This window comes from Schistocerca gregaria, unplaced genomic scaffold (genome assembly GCF_023897955.1).
Source record: "Schistocerca gregaria isolate iqSchGreg1 unplaced genomic scaffold, iqSchGreg1.2 ptg000073l, whole genome shotgun sequence".
NCBI lineage: Eukaryota > Metazoa > Arthropoda > Insecta > Orthoptera > Acrididae > Schistocerca > Schistocerca gregaria.
Window position 1 is genome coordinate 2,349,653 of NW_026061709.1, and position 22,866 is coordinate 2,372,518.

Here is a 22,866-nt window from a genome sequence, read left to right on the forward strand (position 1 = left end):
CAGGTATTCCAGGGAACGATCAAAGCGTAGACTCTTAGAGACATTACTCCCACGGAGGAAAGTGCGCATGGTGACTGATGTATTCAATCCCGATGCAATTTCTGTGTTTCATCAACACTCAGATAGTCCACAGATTACAGAATGCCTCCAGATGTTCATCGGAAACTAGTACTGGTCTTCCAGGGAACGATCAAAGCGTAGACTCTTTGAGACATTACTCCCGTGGAGGAAAGTGCGCATGGTGACTGTTGTATTCAATCCCGATGCATTTTCTGTGTTTCATCAACACTCTGATAGTCCACAGATTACAGAATGCCACCAGATGTGCATCTTAAACTACTACTGGTCTTCCGTTGACCGATCAAAGCGTAGACTGTTTGAGACATTACTCCCGTGGAGGTAAGTGCGCATGGTGACTGTTGTATTCAATCAGAATGCAATTTCTGTGTTTTATCAACACTCTGATAGTCCACAGATTATAGAATGCCACCAGATGTGCATCGGAAACTACTACTGATCTTCCAGGGAAAGATCAAAGCGGAGACTGTTTGAGAATTACTCCAATGGAGGAAAGTTCGCATGGTGACTGTTGTATTCAATCTCGACGCAATTTCTGTGTTTCATCAAGACTCTGATACTCCACAGATTGCAGAATGCCTGCAGATGTGCATCGGAAACTACTACTGGTCTTCCAGGGAACGATCAAATCGTAGACTGTTTGAGACATTACTCCCATGGAAGAAAGTGGGCATGGCGACTGTTGTATTCAATCCCGAGGCAATTTCTGTGTTTCATCAACACTCTGATAGTTGACAGATTACAGAATGCCTCCAGATGTGCATCGCAAACTACTACAGGTATTCCAGGGAACGATCAAAGCGTAGACTCTTAGAGACATTACTCCCATGGAGGAAAGTGCGCATGGTGACTGTTGTATTCAATCCCGATGCAATTTCTGTGTTTCATCAACAATCTGATAGTCCACAAATTACAAAATGACTCTAAATGTGCATCGGAAACTACTACTGGTCTTCAAGGGAGCGATCAAAACGTAAACTCTTTGAGACATTACTCCAATGGATGGAAGTGCGCATGGTGACTGTTGTATACTATCCCGATGTAATTTCTGTGTTTTATCAAACCTCTGATAGTCCACAGATAACAGAATGCCTTCAGGTGTGCATCGGAAACTACTACTGGTCTTCCTGGGAACGATCAAAGCGTAGACTGTTTGAGACATTACTTTTAAGGAGGAAAGTGCGCATGGTGACTGTTGTATTCAATCCCGATACAATTTCTGTGTTTCACCAACACTCTGACAGTCCACAGATTACAGAATGCCTCCAGATGTGCATCGGTAACTACTACTGGTCTTCCAGGTTATGATCAAAGCGTAGACTGTTAGAGACATTACTCCGATGGAGGAAAATGCGGATGGTGACTGTTGTATTCAATCCCGATACAATTTCTGTGTTTCATCAACACTCTGATAGTCCACAAATTACGGAAAGCCTCCAGATATGCATCGGAAACTACTACTGGTCTTCCAGGGAACGATCAAAGCGTAACTCTTAGAGACATTACTCCCATGGAGGAAAGTTCGCATGGTGACTGTTGTATTCAATCCCGATGCAATTTCTGTGTTTCATCAACACTCTGATACTCCAGAGATTACAGAATGCCATTAGATGTGCATCGGGAACTACTACTGGTCTTCCAGGGAACGATCAAAGCGTAGACTGTTTGAGATATTACTCACATGGAGGAAAGTGCGCATGGTGACTGTTGTATTCAATCCCGATGCAATTTCTGTGTTTCGTCAACACTCTGATAGTCAACAGATTACAGAATGCCTCCAGATGTGCATCGGAAACTACTACTGGTCTTCCAGGGAACGATCAAATAGTAGACTGTTTGAGACATTTTTCCCATGGAGGAAAGTGCGCATGGTGACTGTTGTATTCAATTAGGATGCAATTACTGTGCTTCATCAACACTCTGATAGTCCACAGTTTACGGAAAGCCTCCAGGTGTGCAGCGGAAAGTACTACTGGTCTTCCAGGGAACGATCAAAGCGTAGACTGTTAGAGACATTACCCCCATGGAGGAAAGTGCGCATGGTGACTGTTGTATTTAATCCCGAGGAAATCTCTGTGTTTCATCAACACGCTGATAGTCCACAGATAACAGAATGCCTCCAGATGTGCATCGGAAACTACTACTGGTCTTCCAGGGAACGATCAAAGCGTAAACTCTTTGAGACATTACTCCCATTGAGGGAAGTGCGCATGCTGACTGTTGTATTGAAACCCGATGCAATTTCTGTGTTTCATCAACACTCTGATAGTCCACGGATTACAGAATGCCACCACACGTGCATCAGAAACTACTACTGGTCTTCCAGGGAACGATCAATGCGTAGACTGTTTGAGACATTACTCCCGTTGAGGAATGTGCGCATGGTGACTGTTGTATTTAATTCCGATTCAATTTCTGTGTTTCATCAACACTCTGATAGTCCACAGATTACAGAATGCCACCAGATGTGCATCGGAAACTACTACTGGTCTTCCGGGGAACGATCAAAGCGTAGACTGTTTGAGACATTACTCCCGTGGAGGAAAGTGCGCATGGTGACTGTTGTATTCAATCCCGATGCAATTTCTGTGTTTCATCAACACTCTGATACTCCACAGATTACAGAATGCCTCCAGATGTGCATCGGAAACTACTACTGGTCTTCCGGGGACGATCAAAGCGTAAACTCTTTGAGACATTACTCCCATGGAGGGAAGTGCGCATGGTGACTGTTGTATTCAATCCCGATGCAATTTCTGTGTTTCATCAACACTCTGATAGTCCACAGAATACAGAATGCCTTCAGATGTGCATCGGAAACTACTACTGGTCTTCCTGGGAACGATCAAAGCGTAGACTGTTTGAGACATTTTTCCCATGAAGGAAAGTGCTCATGGTGACTATTGTATTCATTCCCGAGGCAATTTCTGTGTTTCATCAACACTCTGATAGTCCACAGATTACAGAATCCAACCAGACGTGCATCGGAAATTACTACTGGTCTTCCAGGAACGATCAAAGCGTAGACTGTTTGAGACATTATTCCCATGGAGGAAAGTGCGCATGGTGAATGTTGTATTCAATCCCGATGCAATTTCTGTGTTTAATCACCACTCTGATACTCCACAGATTACAGAAGAACACCAGATGAGCATCGGGAACTACTGCTGGTCTTCCAGGGAACGATCAAAGCGTAGACTGTTAGTGACATTACTCCCATGGAGGAAAGTGCGCATGGTGACTGTTGTATTCAATCCCGATGCATTTTCTGTGTTTCATCAACACTCTGATAGTCCACAGATTACAGAATGCCACCAGATGTTCATCGGAAACTACTACTGGTCTTCCGTTGACCGATCAAAGCGTAGACTGTTTGAGACATTACTCCCGTGGAGGTAAGTGCGCATGGTGACTGTTGTATTCAATCAGGATGCAATTTCTGTGTTTTATCAACACTCTGATAGTCCACAGATTATAGAATGCCACCAGATGTGCATCGGAAACTACTACTGATCTTCCACTGAAAGATCAAAGCGGAGACTGTTTGAGAATTACTCCCATGGAGGAAGGTTCCCATGGTGACTGTTGTATTCAATCTCGACGCAATTTCTGTGATTCATCAACACTCTGATACTCCACAGATTACAGAATGCCTCCAGATGTGCATCGGAAACTACTACTGGTCTTCCAGGGAACGATCAAATTGTAGACTGTTTGAGACATTACTCCCATGGAAGAAAGTGGGCATGGTGACTGTTGTATTCAATCCCGAGGCAATTTCTGTGTTTCATCAACACTCTGATAGTCCACATATTACAGAATGCCTCCAGATGTGCATCGGAAACTACTACAGGTATTCCAGGGAACGATCAAAGCGTAGACTCTTAGAGACATTACTCCCACGGAGGAAAGTGCGCATGGTGACTGATGTATTCAATCCCGATGCAATTTCTGTGTTTCATCAACACTCAGATAGTCCACAGATTACAGAATGCCTCCAGATGTTCATCGGAAACTAGTACTGGTCTTCCAGGGAACGATCAAAGCGTAGACTCTTTGAGACATTACTCCCGTGGAGGAAAGTGCGCATGGTGACTGTTGTATTCAATCCCGATGCATTTTCTGTGTTTCATCAACACTCTGATAGTCCACAGATTACAGAATGCCACCAGATGTGCATCTTAAACTACTACTGGTCTTCCGTTGACCGATCAAAGCGTAGACTGTTTGAGACATTACTCCCGTGGAGGTAAGTGCGCATGGTGACTGTTGTATTCAATCTCGACGCAATTTCTGTGTTTCATCAACACTCTGATACTCCACAGATTGCAGAATGCCTGCAGATGTGCATCGGAAACTACTACTGGTCTTCCAGGGAACGATCAAATCGTAGACTGTTTGAGACATTACTCCCATGGAAGAAAGTGGGCATGGCGACTGTTGTATTCAATCCCGAGGCAATTTCTGTGTTTCATCAACACTCTGATAGTTGACAGATTACAGAATGCCTCCAGATGTGCATCGCAAACTACTACAGGTATTCCAGGGAACGATCAAAGCGTAGACTCTTAGAGACATTACTCCCATGGAGGAAAGTGCGCATGGTGACTGTTGTATTCAATCCCGATGCAATTTCTGTGTTTCATCAACAATCTGATAGTCCACAGATTACAGAATGACTCCAAATGTGCATCGGAAACTACTACTGGTCTTCAAGGGAGCGATCAAAACGTAAACTCTTTGAGACATTACTCCAATGGAAGGAAGTGCGCATGGTGACTGTTGTATACTATCCCGATGTAATTTCTGTGTTTTATCAACCCTCTGATAGTCCACAGATAACAGAATGCTTTCAGGTGTGCATCGGAAACTACTACTGGTCTTCCTGGGAACGATCAAAGCGTAGACTGTTTGAGACAATATTCCCATGTAGGAAATTGCGCATGGTGACTGTTGTATTAAATCCCGATGCAATTTCTGTGTTTCATCAACACTCTGATAGTCCACAGATTACAGAATGCCACCAGACGTGCATCGGAAAAATACTACTGGTCTTCCACGGAACGATCAAAGCGTAGACTGTTTGAGACATACCTCCCGTGGAGGAAGGTGCGCATGGTAACTGTTGTATTCAATCCCGATGCAATTTCTGTGTTACATCAACACTCTGATAGTCCACAGGTTACAGAATGCCACCAGATGTGCATCGGAAACTACTACTGGTCTTCCAGGGAACGATCAAAGCGTAGACTGTTTGAGACATACCTCCCGTGGAGGAAAGTGCGCATGGTGTCTGTTGTATTCAATACCGATGCAATTTCTGTGTTTAATCAACACTCTGATACTCCACAGATTACAGAATGCCACCAGATGTGCATCGGAAACTACTACTGGTCTTTCGTTGACCGATCAAAGCGTAGACTGTTTGAGACATTACTCCCGTATAGGTAAGTGCGCATGGTGACTGTTGTATTCAATCAGGATGCAATTTCTGTGTTTTATCAACACTCTGATAGTCCACAGATTACAGAATGCCACCAGATGTGCATCGGAAACTACTACTGACCTTCAAGGGAACGATCAACGCGTAAACTCTTTGAGACATTACTCGAATGAAGGGAAGTGCGCATGGTGACTGTTGTATAGAATCCCGATGTAATTTCTGTGTTTCATCAACACTCTGATAGTCCACAGATTACAGAATGCTTTCAGATGTGCATCGGAAACTACTACTGGTCTTCCAGGGAACGATCAAAGCGTAGACTGTTTGAGACAATATTCCCATGAAGGAATGTACGCATGGTGACTGTTGTATTCAATCCCGATGCAATTTCTGTGTTACATCAACACTCTGATAGTCCACAGGTTACAGAATGCCACCAGATGTGCATCGGAAACTACTACTGGTCTGCCAGGGAACGATCAAAGCGTAGACTGTTTGAGACATACCTCCCGTGGAGGAAAGTGCGCATGGTGTCTGTTGTATTCAATCCCGATGCAATTTCTGTGTTTAATCAACACTCTGATACTCCACAGATTACAGAATGCCACCAGATGTGCATCGGAAACTACTACTGGTCTTCCAGGGAACGATCAAAGCGTAGACTGTTTGAGACACTACTCCCGTGGAGGAAACTGCGCATGGTGACTGTTGTATTCATTCCCGATGCAATTTCTGTGTTTCATCAACACTCTGATAGTCCACAGACTACAGAATGCCACCAGATGTGCATCGGAAACTACTACTGGTCTTCCATTGAACGATCAAAGCCTAGACTGTTTGAGACATTACTCCCATGGAGGAAATTGCGCATGGTGACTGTTGTATTCAATTCCGATTCAATTTCTGTGTTTCATCAACACTCTGATAGACCACAGATTACAGAATATAACCAGATGTGGATTGGAAACTGCTACTGGTCTTCCAGGGAACGATCAAAGCGTAGACTGTTTCAGACATTACTCCCATGGAGGAAAGTGCGGATGGTGACTGTTGTATTCAATCTAGATGCAATTTCTGTGTTTCATCAACATTCTGATAGTCCACAGATTACAGAATGCCACCAGATGTGCATCGGAAAATACTACTGGTCTTCCAGGGAACGAACAAACCGTAGACTGTTTGAGACATACCTCCCGTGGAGGAAAGTGTGCATGGTGACTGTTGTAATCAATCCCGATGCAATTTCTGTGTTTCATGAATAGTCTGATAGTCCACAGATTACAGAATGGCACCAGATGTGCATCGGAAGCTACTACTGGTCATCCAGGGAACGATCAAAGCGTAGACTGTTTGAAACATTACTTTTAAGGAGGAAAGTGCGCATGGTGACTGTTGTATTCAATCCCGATACAATTTCTGTGTTTCACCAACACTCTGACAGTCCACAGATTACAGAATGCCTCCAGATGTGCATCGGTAACTACTACTGGTCTTCCAGGTTATGATCAAAGCGTAGACTGTTAGAGGCATTACTCCGATGGAGGAAAATGCGGATGGTGACTGTTGTATTCAATCCCGATACAATTTCTGTGTTTCATCAACACTCTGATAGTCCACAAATTACGGAAAGCCTCCAGATATGCATCGGAAACTACTACTGGTCTTCCAGGGAACGATCAAAGCGTAGACTCTTAGAGACATTACTCCCATGGAGGAAAGTTCGCATGGTGACTGTTGTATTCAATCCCGATGCAATTTCTGTGTTTCATCAACACTCTGATACTCCAGAGATTACAGAATGCCATTAGATGTGCATCGAGAAATACTACTGGTCTTCCAGGGAACGATCAAAGCGTAGACTGTTTGAGACATTACTCACATGGAGGAAAGTGCGCATGGTGACTGTTGTATTCAATCCCGATGCAATTACTGTGCTTCATCAACACTCTGATAGTCCACAGTTTACGGAAAGCCTCCAGGTGTGCAGCGGAAAGTACTACTGGTCTTCCAGGGAACGATCAAAGCGTAGACTGTTAGAGACATTACTCCCATGGAGGAAAGTGTGCATGGTGATTGTTGTATTTAATCCCGAGGCAATTTCTGTGTGTCATCAACACGCTGATAGTCCAAAGAAAACAGAATGCCTCCAGATGTGCATCGGAAACTACTACTGGTCTTCCAGGGAACGATCAAAGCGTAGACTCTTTGAGACATTACTCCCATTGAGGGAAGTGCGCATGCTGACTGTTGTATTCATTCCCGATGCAATTTCTGTGTTTCGTCAACACTCTGATAGTCAAAGATTACAGAATGCCTCCAGATGTGCATCGGAAACTACAACTGGTCTTCCAGGGAACGATCAAATAGTAGACTGTTTGAGACATTTCTCCCATGGAGGAAAGTGCGCATGGTGACTGTTGTATTCAATCCCGATGCAATTACTGTGCTTCATCAACACTCTGATAGTCCACAGTTTACGGAAAGCCTCCAGGTGTGCAGCGGAAAGTACTACTGGTCTTCCAGGGAACGATCAAAGCGTAGACTGTTAGAGACATTACTCCCATTTAGGAAAGTGTGCATGGTGACTGTTGTATTTAATCCCGAGGCAATTTCTGTGTGTCATCAACACGCTGATAGTCCAAAGAAAACAGAATGCCTCCAGATGTGCATCGGAAACTACTACTGGTCTTCCAGGGAACGATCAAAGCGTAAACTCTTTGAGACATTACTCCCATTGAGGGAAGTGCGCATGCTGACTGTTGTATTCAATCCCGATGCAATTTCTGTGTTTCGTCACCACTCTGATAGTCAACAGATTACAGAATGCTTTCAGATGTGCATCGGAAACTACTACTGGTCTTCCTAGGAACGATCAAAGCGTACACTGTTTGAGACATTATTCCCATGAAGGAAAGTGCGCATGGTGACTGTTGTATTCAATCCCGAGGCAATTTCTGTGTTTCATCAACACTCTGATAGTCCACGGATTACAGAATGCCACCACACGTGCATCGGAAACTACTACTGGTCTTCCAGGGAACGATCAATGCGTAGACTGTTTGTGACATTACTCCTGTTGAGGTATGTGCGCATGGTGACTGTTGTATTTAATTCCGATTCAATTTGTGTGGTTCATCAACACTCTGATAGTCCACAGTTTACAGAATGCCACCAGATGTGCATCGGAAACTACTACTGGTCTTCCGGGGAACGATCAAAGCGTAGACTGTTTGAGACATTACTCCCGTGGAGGAAAGTGCGTTGGTGACTGTTGTATTCAATCCCGATGCATTTTCTGTGTTTCATCAACACTATGATAGTCCACAGATTACAGAATGCTTTCAGATGTGCATCGGAAACTACTACTGGTCTTCCAGGGAACGATCAAAGCGTAGACTGTTTGAGAATTACTCCCATGGAGGAAAGTTCGCATGGTGACTGTTGTATTCAATCCCGATGCAATTTCTTTGTTTCATCAACACTCTGATACTCCACAGATTACAGAATGCCTAAAGATGTGCATCGGAAACTACTATTGGTCTTACAGGGAACGAACAAATCATAGACTGTTAGAGACATTACTCCCATGGAAGGAAGTGTGCATGATAACTGTTGTATTCAGTCCCGATGCAATTTCTGTGTTTCATCAAGACTCTGATAGTCCACAGATTACAGAATGCCTCCAGATGTGCACCGGAAACTACTACTGGTCTTCCAGGGAACGATCAAAGCGTAGACGGTTTGAGACATTACTCCCATGAAGGGAAGTGAGCATGGTGACTGTTGTATTCAATCCCGACGCAATTTCTGTGTTTCATCAACACTCTGATAGTCCACAGATTACACAATGCCTCCAGATGTGCATCGGATACCACTACTGGTCTTCCAGGGAACGATCAAACGTAGACTCTTTGAGACATTACTCCCATGGGCGAAAGTGCGCATGGTGACAGTTGTATTCAATCCCGATGCAATTTCTGTGTTTCATCAACACTCTGATAGTCCACAAATTACGGAAAGCCTCCAGATATGCATCGGAAACTACTACTGGTCTTCCAGGGAACGATCAAAGCGTAGACTGTTAGAGACATTACTCCAATGGAGGAAAGTGCGCATGGTGACTGTTGTATTCAATCCCGATGCAATTTCTGTGTTTCATCAACACTCTGATAGTCCACAAATTACGGAAAGCCTCCAGATATGCATCGGAAACTACTACTGGTCTTCCAGGGAACGATCAAAGCGTAGACTGTTTGAGACATTACTCACATGGAGGAAAGTGCGCATGGTGACTGGTGTATTCAATCCCGATGCAATTTCTGTGTTTCGTCAACACTCTGATAGTCAACAGATTACAGAATGCCTCCAGATGTGCATCGGAAACTACTACTGGTCTTCCAGGGAACGATCAAATAGTAGACTGTTTGAGACATTTCTCCCAAGGAGGAAAGTGCGCATGGTGACTGTTGTATTCAATCCCGATGCAATTACTGTGCTTCATCAACACTCTGATATACCACAGTCTACGGAAAGCCTCCAGGTGTGCAGCGGAAAGTACTACTGGTCTTCCAGGGAACGATCAAAGCGTAGACTGTTAGAGCATTACTCCCATGGAGGAAAGTGCGCATGGTGACTGTTGTATCTAATCCCGAGGCAATTTCTGTGTTTCATCAACACTCTGATTGTCCACAGATTACAGAATGCCACCAGATGTGCATCGGAAACTACTACTGGTGTTCCAGCGAACGGTCAAAGCGTAAACTCTTTGAGACATTACTCCCATTGAGGGAAGTGCGCATGGTGACTGTTGTATTCAATCCCGATGCAATTTCTGTGTTTCATCACCACTCTGATAGTCCACAGATTACAGAATGCTTTCAGATGTGCATCGCAAACTACTACTGGTCTTCCTGGGAACGATCAAAGCGTAGAATGTTTGAGACATTATTCCCATGAAGGAAAGTGCGCATGGTGACCGTTGTATTCAATCCCGAGGCAATTTCTCTGTTTCATCAACACTCTGATAGTCCACGGATTACAGAATGCCACCAGACGTGCATCGGAAACTACTACAGGTCCTCCAGGAACGATCAAAGCGTAGACTGTTTGAGACATTACTCCCGTGGAGGAAAGTACGCATGGTGACTGTTGTATTCAATCCCGATGCAATTTCTGTGTTTAATCAACACTCTGATACGCCACAGATTACAGAATCCAACCAGATGTGCATCGGAAACTACTACTGGTCTTCCAGGGAACGATCAATGCGTAGACTGTTTGAGACATTACTCCCGTGGAGGAATGTGCGCATGGTGACTGTTGTATTCAATTCCGATTCAATTTCTGTGTTTCATCAACACTCTGATAGTCCACAGATTACAGAATGCCACCAGATGTGCATCGGAAACTACTACTGGTCTTCCGGGGAACGATCAAAGCGTAGACTGTTTGAGACATTACTCCCGTGAAGGAAAGTGCGCATGGTGACTGTTGTGTTCAATCCCGATGCAATTTCTGTGTTTCATCAACACTCTGATAGTCCACAGATTACAGAATGCTTTCAGATGTGCATCGGAAACTACTACTGGTCTTCCGGGGAACGATCAAAGCGTAGACTGTTTGAGACATTACTCCCGTGGAGGAAAGTGCGTTGGTGACTGTTGTGTTCAATCCCGATGCAATTTCTGTGTTTCATCAACACTCTGATAGTCCACAGATTACAGAATGCCACCAGATGTGCATCGGAAACTACTACTGGTCTTCCGGGGAACGATCAAAGCGTAGACTGTTTGAGACATTACTCCCGTGGAGGAAAGTGCGTTGGTGACTGTTGTATTCAATCCCGATGCATTTTCTGTGTTTCATCAACACTATGATAGTCCACAGATTACAGAATGCTTTCAGATGTGCATCGGAAACTACTACTGGTCTTCCAGGGAACGATCAAAGCGTAGACTGTTTGAGAATTACTCCCATGGAGGAAAGTTCGCATGGTGACTGTTGTATTCAATCCCGATGCAATTTCTTTGTTTCATCAACACTCTGATACTCCACAGATTACAGAATGCCTAAAGATGTGCATCGGAAACTACTATTGGTCTTCCAGGGAACGAACAAATCATAGACTGTTAGAGACATTACTCCCATGGAAGGAAGTGTGCATGGTAACTGTTGTATTCAGTCCCGATGCAATTTCTGTGTTTCATCAAGACTCTGATAGTCCACACATTACAGAATGCCTCCAGATGTGCACCGGAAACTACTACTGGTCTTCCAGGGAACGATCAAAGCGTAGACGGTTTGAGACATTACTCCCATGAAGGGAAGTGAGCATGGTGACTGTTGTATTCAATCCCGACGCAATTTCTGTGTTTCATCAACACTCTGATAGTCCACAGATTACACAATGCCTCCAGATGTGCATCGGATACCACTACTGGTCTTCCAGGGAACGATCAAACGTAGACTCTTTGAGACATTACTCCCATGGGCGAAAGTGCGCATGGTGACAGTTGTATTCAATCCCGATGCAATTTCTGTGTTTCATCAACACTCTGATAGTCCACAAATTACGGAAAGCCTCCAGATATGCATCGGAAACTACTACTGGTCTTCCAGGGAACGATCAAAGCGTAGACTGTTAGAGACATTACTCCAATGGAGGAAAGTGCGCATGGTGACTGTTGTATTCAATCCCGATGCAATTTCTGTGTTTCATCAACACTCTGATAGTCCACAAATTACGGAAAGCCTCCAGATATGCATCGGAAACTACTACTGGTCTTCCAGGGAACGATCAAAGCGTAGACTGTTTGAGACATTACTCACATGGAGGAAAGTGCGCATGGTGACTGGTGTATTCAATCCCGATGCAATTTCTGTGTTTCGTCAACACTCTGATAGTCAACAGATTACAGAATGCCTCCAGATGTGCATCGGAAACTACTACTGGTCTTCCAGGGAACGATCAAATAGTAGACTGTTTGAGACATTTCTCCCAAGGAGGAAAGTGCGCATGGTGACTGTTGTATTCAATCCCGATGCAATTACTGTGCTTCATCAACACTCTGATATACCACAGTCTACGGAAAGCCTCCAGGTGTGCAGCGGAAAGTACTACTGGTCTTCCAGGGAACGATCAAAGCGTAGACTGTTAGAGCATTACTCCCATGGAGGAAAGTGCGCATGGTGACTGTTGTATCTAATCCCGAGGCAATTTCTGTGTTTCATCAACACTCTGACAGTCCACAGATTACAGAAAGCATCCAGATGTGATTCGGAAACTACTACTTGTCTTCCAGGGAACGATCAAAGCGTAGGCTGTTAGAGACATTACTCTCATGGAGGAAAGTGCGCATGGTGACTGTTGTATTCAATCCCGATGCAATTTCTGTGCTTCATCACCACTCTGATGGTCCACAGTTTACGGAAAGCCTCCAGATGTGCATCGGGAAGTACTACTGTTCTTCCAGGGAACGATCAAAGCGTAGACTGTCAGAGACATTACTCCCATGGAGGAAAGTGCGCATGGTGACTGTTGTATTCAATCCCGATGCAATTTCTGTGTTTCATCAACACTCTGATAGTCCACAGAATACAGAATGCCTTCAGATGTGCATCGGAAACTACTACTTGTCTTCCAGGAAACGATCAAAGCGTAGGCTATTAAAGACATTACTCCCATGGAGGAAAGTGCTCATGGTGACTGTTGTATTCAATCCCGATGCAATATCTTAGTTTCATCAACACTCTGATAGTCTACAGATTACAGAATTCCCCCAGATGTGCATCGAAAACTACTACTGGTGTTCCAGGGAACAATCAAATCGTAGAATGTTTGAGACATTACTCCCATGGAAGAAAGTCCGCATAGTGACTGTTATATTCAATCCCGATGCAATTTCTGTGTTTCATCAACACTCTGATAGTCCACAGATTACAGAATGCCTCCTGATGCCCATCGGAAACTACTACTGGTATTCCAGGGAAGGATCAAAGCGTGGACTGTTTGAGACATTACTCCCATGAAGAAAAGTGAGCATGGTGACTGTTGTATTCAATCCCGAAGCAATTTCTGTGTTTCATCAACACTCTGATAGTCCACAGATTACAGAATGCCACCAGATGTCCATCGGAAACTACTACTGGTTTTCCAGGGAAGGATCAAAGCGTAGACTGTTTGAGACATTACTCACGTTTAGGAAAGTGCGCATGGTGACTGTTGTATACAATCCCGATGCAATTTCTTAGTTTCATCAACACTCTGATACTCCACAGATTACAGAATGCCTCCAGATGTGCATTGGAAACTACTACTCGTCTTCCAGGGAACGATCAAAGCGTAGACTGTTTGAGACATTACTCGCATGGAGGAAAGTGCGCATGGTGACTGTTGTATTCAATCCCGATGCAATTTCTGTGTTTCATCAACACTCTGATAGTCCACGGATTACAGAAAGCATCCAGATGGGCATCGGAAACTACTACTGGTCTTCCAGGGAACGATCAAAGTGTAGACTGTTTGAGACATTACTCCCATGGAGGAAAGTGCGCATGGTGACTGTTGTATTCAATCCCGATGCAATTTCTGTGTTTCATCAACACTCAGATAGTCCACAGATTACTGAATGCCTCCAGATGTTCATCGGAAACTAGTACTGGTCTTCCAGGGAATGATCAAAGCGTAGACTGTTTGAGACATTACTCCCGTTGAGGAAAGTGCGCATGGTGACTGTTGAATTCAATCCCGATGCATTTTCTGTGTTTCATCAACACTATGATAGTCCACAGATTACAGAATGCCACCAGATGTGCATCGGAAACTACTACTGGTCTTCCGTTGACCGATCAAAGCGTAGACTGTTTGAGACATTACTCCCGTATAGGTAAGTGCGCATGGTGACTGTTGTATTCAATCAGGATGAAATTTCTGTGTTTTATGAACACTCTGATAGTCCACAGATTACAGAATGCCACCAGATGTGCATCGGAAACTACTACTGACCTTCAAGGGAAAGATCAAACCGGAGACTGTTTGAGAATTACTCCCATGGAGGAAAGTTCGCATGGTGACTGTTGTATTCAATCCCGATGCAATTTCTGTGTTTCATCAACACTCTGATAGTCAACAGATTACAGAATGACTCCAGCTGTGCATCGGAAACCACTACTGGTCTTCAAGGGAACGATCAACGCGTAAACTCTTTGAGACATAACTCGAATGAAGGGAAGTGCGCATGGTGACTGTTGTATACAATCCCGATGTAATTTCTGTGTTTCATCAACACTCTGATAGTCCACAGATTACAGAATGCTTTCAGATGTGCATCGGAAACTACTACTGGTCTTCCAGGGAACGATCAAATCGTAGACTGTTTGAGACAATACTCCCATGAAGGAATGTGCGCATGGTGACTGTTGTATTCAATCCCGATGCAATTTCTGTGTTACATCAACACTCTGATAGTCCACAGGTTACAGAATGCCACCAGATGTGCATCGGAAACTACTACTGGTCTTCCAGGGAACGATCAAAGCGTAGACTGTTTGAGACATACCTCCCGTGGAGGAAAGTGCGAATGGTGTCTGTTGTATTCAATCCCGATGCAATTTCTGTGTTTAATCAACACTCTGATACTCCACAGATTACAGAATGCCACCAGATGTGCATCGGAAACTACTACTGGTCTTCCAGGGAACGATCAAAGCGTAGACTGTTTGAGACACTACTCCCGTGGAGGAAACTGCGCATGGTGACTGTTGTATTCATTCCCGATGCAATTTCTGTGTTTCATCAAAACTCTGATAGTCCACAGACTACAGAATGCCACCAGATGTGCATCGGAAACTACTACTGGTCTTCCATTGAACGATCAAAGCTTAGACTGTTTGAGACATTACTCCCATGGAGGAAATTGCGCATGGTGACTGTTGTATTCAATTCCGATTCAATTTCTGTGTTTCATCAACACTCTGATAGACCACAGATTACAGAATACCACCAGATGTGGATTGGAAACTGCTACTGGTCTTCCAGGGAACGATCAAAGCGTAGACTGTTTCAGACATTACTCCCATGGAGGAAAGTGCGGATGGTGACTGTTGTATTCAATCTAGATGCAATTTCTGTGTTTCATCAACATTCTGATAGTCCACAGATTACAGAATGCCACCAGATGTGCATCGGAAACTACTACTGGTCTTCCAGGGAACGATCAAATCGTAGACTGTTTGAGACATACCTCCCGTGGAGGAATGTGTGCATGGTGACTGTTGTAATCAATCCCGATGCAATTTCTGTGTTTCATGAATAGTCTGATAGTCCACAGATTACAGAATGGCACCAGATGTGCATCGGAAACTACTACTAGTCTTCCAGGGAACGATCAAAGCGTAGACTGTTTGAGACATTACTTTTAAGGAGGAAAGTGCGCATGGTGACTGTTGTATTCAATCCCGATACAATTTCTGTGTTTCACCAACACTCTGACAGTCCACAGATTACAGAATGCCTCCAGATGTGCATCGGTAACTACTACTGGTCGTCCAGGTTATGATCAAAGCATAGACTGTTAGAGACATTACTCCGATGGAGGAAAATGCGGATGGTGACTGTTGTATTCAATCCCGATACAATTTCTGTGTTTCATCAACACTCTGATAGTCCACAAATTACGGAAAGCCTCCAGATATGCATCGGAAACTACTACTGGTCTTCCAGGGAACGATCAAAGCGTAACTCTTAGAGACATTACTCCCATGGAGGAAAGTTCGCATGGTGACTGTTGTATTCAATCCCGATGCAATTTCTGTGTTTCATCAACACTCTGATACTCCAGAGATTACAGAATGCCATTAGATGTGCATCGGGAACTACTACTGGTCTTCCAGGGAACGATCAAAGCGTAGACTGTTTGAGACATTACTCACATGGAGGAAAGTGCGCATGGTGACTGTTGTATTCAATCCCGATGCAATTTCTGTGTTTCGTCAACACTCTGATAGTCAACAGATTACAGAATGCCTCCAGATGTGCATCGGAAACTACTACTGGTCTTCCAGGGAACGATCAAATAGTAGACTGTTTGAGACATTTTTCCCATGGAGGAAAGTGCGCATGGTGACTGTTGTATTCAATTAGGATGCAATTACTGTGCTTCATCAACACTCTGATAGTCCACAGTTTACGGAAAGCCTCCAGGTGTGCAGCGGAAAGTACTACTGGTCTTCCAGGGAACGATCAAAGCGTAGACTGTTAGAGACATTACCCCCATGGAGGAAAGTGCGCATGGTGACTGTTGTATTTAATCCCGAGGCAATCTCTGTGTTTCATCAACACGCTGATAGTCCACAGATAACAGAATGCCTCCAGATGTGCATCGGAAACTACTACTGGTCTTCCAGGGAACGATCAAAGCGTAAACTCTTTGAGACATTACTCCCATTGAGGGAAGTGCGCATGCTGACTGTTGTATTCAAACCCGATGCAATTTCTGTGTTTCATCAACACTCTGATAGTCCACGGATTACAGAATGCCACCACACGTGCATCGGAAACTACTACTGGTCTTCCAGGGAACGATCAATGCGTAGACTGTTTGAGACATTACTCCCGTTGAGGAATGTGCGCATGGTGACTGTTGTATTTAATTCCGATTCAATTTCTGTGTTTCATCAACACTCTGATAGTCCACAGATTACAGAATGCCACCAGATGTGCATCGGAAACTACTACTGGTCTTCCGGGGAACGATCAAAGCGTAGACTGTTTGAGACATTACTCCCGTGGAGGAAAGTGCGCATGGTGACTGTTGTATTCAATCCCGATGCAATTTCTGTGTTTCATCAACACTCTGATACTCCACAGATTACAGAATGCCTCCAGATGTGCATCGGAAACTACTACTGGTCTTCCGGGGACGATCAAAGCGTAAACTCTTTGAGACATTACTCCCATGGAGGGAAGTGCGCATGGTGACTGTTGTATTCAATCCCGATGCAATTTCTGTGTTTCATCAACACTCTGATAGTCCACAGAATACAGAATGCCTTCAGATGTGCATCGGAAACTACTACTGGTCTTCCTGGGAACGATCAATGCGTAGACTGTTTGAGACATTTTTCCCATGAAGGAAAGTGCTCATGGTGACTATTGTATTCATTCCCGAGGCAATTTCTGTGTTTCATCAACACTCTGATAGTCCACAGATTACAGAATCCAACCAGACGTGCATCGGAAATTACTACCGGCCTTCCAGGAACGATCAAAGCGTAGACTGTTTGAGACATTATTCCCATGGAGGAAAGTGCGCATGGTGAATGTTGTATTCAATCCCGATGCAATTTCTGTGTTTAATCAACACTCTGATACTCCACAGATTACAGAAGAACACCAGATGAGCATCGGGAACTACTGCTGGTCTTCCAGGGAACGATCAAAGCGTAGACTGTTAGTGATATTACTCCCATGGAGGAAAGTGCGCATGGTGACTGTTGTATTCAATCCCGATGCATTTTCTGTGTTTCATCAACACTCTGATAGTCCACAGATTACAGAATGCCACCAGATGTGCATCGGAAACTACTACTGGTCTTCCGTTGACCGATCAAAGCGTAGACTGTTTGAGACATTACTCCCGTGGAGGTAAGTGCGCATGGTGACTGTTGTATTCAATCAGGATGCAATTTCTGTGTTTTATCAACACTCTGATAGTCCACAGATTATAGAATGCCACCAGATGTGCATCGGAAACTACTACTGATCTTCCAGGGAAAGATCAAAGCGGAGACTGTTTGAGAATTACTCCCATGGAGGAAGGTTCCCATGGTGACTGTTGTATTCAATCTCGACGCAATTTCTGTGATTCATCAACACTCTGATACTCCACAGATTACAGAATGCCTCCAGATGTGCATCGGAAACTACTACTGGTCTTCCAGGGAACGATCAAATCGTAGACTGTTTGAGACATTACTCCCATGGAAGAAAGTGGGCATGGTGACTGTTGTATTCAATCCCGAGGCAATTTCTGTGTTTCATCAACACTCTGATAGTCCACAGATTACAGAATGCCTCCAGATGTGCATCGGAAACTACTACAGGTATTCCAGGGAACGATCAAAGCGTAGACTCTTAGAGACATTACTCCCACGGAGGAAAGTGCGCATGGTGACTGATGTATTCAATCCCGATGCAATTTCTGTGTTTCATCAACACTCAGATAGTCCACAGATTACAGAATGCCTCCAGATGTTCATCGGAAACTAGTACTGGTCTTCCAGGGAACGATCAAAGCGTAGACTCTTTGAGACATTACTCCCGTGGAGGAAAGTGCGCATGGTGACTGTTGTATTCAATCCCGATGCATTTTCTGTGTTTCATCAACACTCTGATAGTCCACAGATTACAGAATGCCACCAGATGTGCATCTTAAACTACTACTGGTCTTCCGTTGACCGATCAAAGCGTAGACTGTTTGAGACATTACTCCCGTGGAGGTAAGTGCGCATGGTGACTGTTGTATTCAATCAGAATGCAATTTCTGTGTTTTATCAACACTCTGATAGTCCACAGATTATAGAATGCCACCAGATGTGCATCGGAAACTACTACTGATCTTCCAGGGAAAGATCAAAGCGGAGACTGTTTGAGAATTACTCCAATGGAGGAAAGTTCGCATGGTGACTGTTGTATTCAATCTCGACGCAATTTCTGTGTTTCATCAAGACTCTGATACTCCACAGATTGCAGAATGCCTGCAGATGTGCATCGGAAACTACTACTGGTCTTCCAGGGAACGATCAAATCGTAGACTGTTTGAGACATTACTCCCATGGAAGAAAGTGGGCATGGCGACTGTTGTATTCAATCCCGAGGCAATTTCTGTGTTTCATCAACACTCTGATAGTTGACAGATTACAGAATGCCTCCAGATGTGCATCGCAAACTACTACAGGTATTCCAGGGAACGATCAAAGCGTAGACTCTTAGAGACATTACTCCCATGGAGGAAAGTGCGCATGGTGACTGTTGTATTCAATCCCGATGCAATTTCTGTGTTTCATCAACAATCTGATAGTCCACAAATTACAAAATGACTCCAAATGTGCATCGGAAACTACTACTGGTCTTCAAGGGAGCGATCAAAACGTAAACTCTTTGAGACATTACTCCAATGGATGGAAGTGCGCATGGTGACTGTTGTATACTATCCCGATGTAATTTCTGTGTTTTATCAACCCTCTGATAGTCCACAGATAACAGAATGCCTTCAGGTGTGCATCGGAAACTACTACTGGTCTTCCTGGGAACGATCAAAGCGTAGACTGTTTGAGACATTACTTTTAAGGAGGAAAGTGCGCATGGTGACTGTTGTATTCAATCCCGATACAATTTCTGTGTTTCACCAACACTCTGACAGTCCACAGATTACAGAATGCCTCCAGATGTGCATCGGTAACTACTACTGGTCTTCCAGGTTATGATCAAAGCGTAGACTGTTAGAGACATTACTCCGATGGAGGAAAATGCGGATGGTGACTGTTGTATTCAATCCCGATACAATTTCTGTGTTTCATCAACACTCTGATAGTCCACAAATTACGGAAAGCCTCCAGATATGCATCGGAAACTACTACTGGTCTTCCAGGGAACGATCAAAGCGTAACTCTTAGAGACATTACTCCCATGGAGGAAAGTTCGCATGGTGACTGTTGTATTCAATCCCGATGCAATTTCTGTGTTTCATCAACACTCTGATACTCCAGAGATTACAGAATGCCATTAGATGTGCATCGGGAACTACTACTGGTCTTCCAGGGAACGATCAAAGCGTAGACTGTTTGAGATATTACTCACATGGAGGAAAGTGCGCATGGTGACTGTTGTATTCAATCCCGATGCAATTTCTGTGTTTCGTCAACACTCTGATAGTCAACAGATTACAGAATGCCTCCAGATGTGCATCGGAAACTACTACTGGTCTTCCAGGGAACGATCAAATAGTAGACTGTTTGAGACATTTTTCCCATGGAGGAAAGTGCGCATGGTGACTGTTGTATTCAATTAGGATGCAATTACTGTGCTTCATCAACACTCTGATAGTCCACAGTTTACGGAAAGCCTCCAGGTGTGCAGCGGAAAGTACTACTGGTCTTCCAGGGAACGATCAAAGCGTAGACTGTTAGAGACATTACCCCCATGGAGGAAAGTGCGCATGGTGACTGTTGTATTTAATCCCGAGGAAATCTCTGTGTTTCATCAACACGCTGATAGTCCACAGATAACAGAATGCCTCCAGATGTGCATCGGAAACTACTACTGGTCTTCCAGGGAACGATCAAAGCGTAAACTCTTTGAGACATTACTCCCATTGAGGGAAGTGCGCATGCTGACTGTTGTATTGAAACCCGATGCAATTTCTGTGTTTCATCAACACTCTGATAGTCCACGGATTACAGAATGCCACCACACGTGCATCAGAAACTACTACTGGTCTTCCAGGGAACGATCAATGCGTAGACTGTTTGAGACATTACTCCCGTTGAGGAATGTGCGCATGGTGACTGTTGTATTTAATTCCGATTCAATTTCTGTGTTTCATCAACACTCTGATAGTCCACAGATTACAGAATGCCACCAGATGTGCATCGGAAACTACTACTGGTCTTCCGGGGAACGATCAAAGCGTAGACTGTTTGAGACATTACTCCCGTGGAGGAAAGTGCGCATGGTGACTGTTGTATTCAATCCCGATGCAATTTCTGTGTTTCATCAACACTCTGATACTCCACAGATTTCAGAATGCCTCCAGATGTGCATCGGAAACTACTACTGGTCTTCCGGGGACGATCAAAGCGTAAACTCTTTGAGACATTACTCCCATGGAGGGAAGTGCGCATGGTGACTGTTGTATTCAATCCCGATGCAATTTCTGTGTTTCATCAACACTCTGATAGTCCACAGAATACAGAATGCCTTCAGATGTGCATCGGAAACTACTACTGGTCTTCCTGGGAACGATCAAAGCGTAGACTGTTTGAGACATTTTTCCCATGAAGGAAAGTGCTCATGGTGACTATTGTATTCATTCCCGAGGCAATTTCTGTGTTTCATCAACACTCTGATAGTCCACAGATTACAGAATCCAACCAGACGTGCATCGGAAATTACTACTGGTCTTCCAGGAACGATCAAAGCGTAGACTGTTTGAGACATTATTCCCATGGAGGAAAGTGCGCATGGTGAATGTTGTATTCAATCCCGATGCAATTTCTGTGTTTAATCACCACTCTGATACTCCACAGATTACAGAAGAACACCAGATGAGCATCGGGAACTACTGCTGGTCTTCCAGGGAACGATCAAAGCGTAGACTGTTAGTGACATTACTCCCATGGAGGAAAGTGCGCATGGTGACTGTTGTATTCAATCCCGATGCATTTTCTGTGTTTCATCAACACTCTGATAGTCCACAGATTACAGAATGCCACCAGATGTTCATCGGAAACTACTACTGGTCTTCCGTTGACCGATCAAAGCGTAGACTGTTTGAGACATTACTCCCGTGGAGGTAAGTGCGCATGGTGACTGTTGTATTCAATCAGGATGCAATTTCTGTGTTTTATCAACACTCTGATAGTCCACAGATTATAGAATGCCACCAGATGTGCATCGGAAACTACTACTGATCTTCCAGGGAAAGATCAAAGCGGAGACTGTTTGAGAATTACTCCCATGGAGGAAGGTTCCCATGGTGACTGTTGTATTCAATCTCGACGCAATTTCTGTGATTCATCAACACTCTGATACTCCACAGATTACAGAATGCCTCCAGATGTGCATCGGAAACTACTACTGGTCTTCCAGGGAACGATCAAATTGTAGACTGTTTGAGACATTACTCCCATGGAAGAAAGTGGGCATGGTGACTGTTGTATTCAATCCCGAGGCAATTTCTGTGTTTCATCAACACTCTGATAGTCCACATATTACAGAATGCCTCCAGATGTGCATCGGAAACTACTACAGGTATTCCAGGGAACGATCAAAGCGTAGACTCTTAGAGACATTACTCCCACGGAGGAAAGTGCGCATGGTGACTGATGTATTCAATCCCGATGCAATTTCTGTGTTTCATCAACACTCAGATAGTCCACAGATTACAGAATGCCTCCAGATGTTCATCGGAAACTAGTACTGGTCTTCCAGGGAACGATCAAAGCGTAGACTCTTTGAGACATTACTCCCGTGGAGGAAAGTGCGCATGGTGACTGTTGTATTCAATCCCGATGCATTTTCTGTGTTTCATCAACACTCTGATAGTCCACAGATTACAGAATGCCAC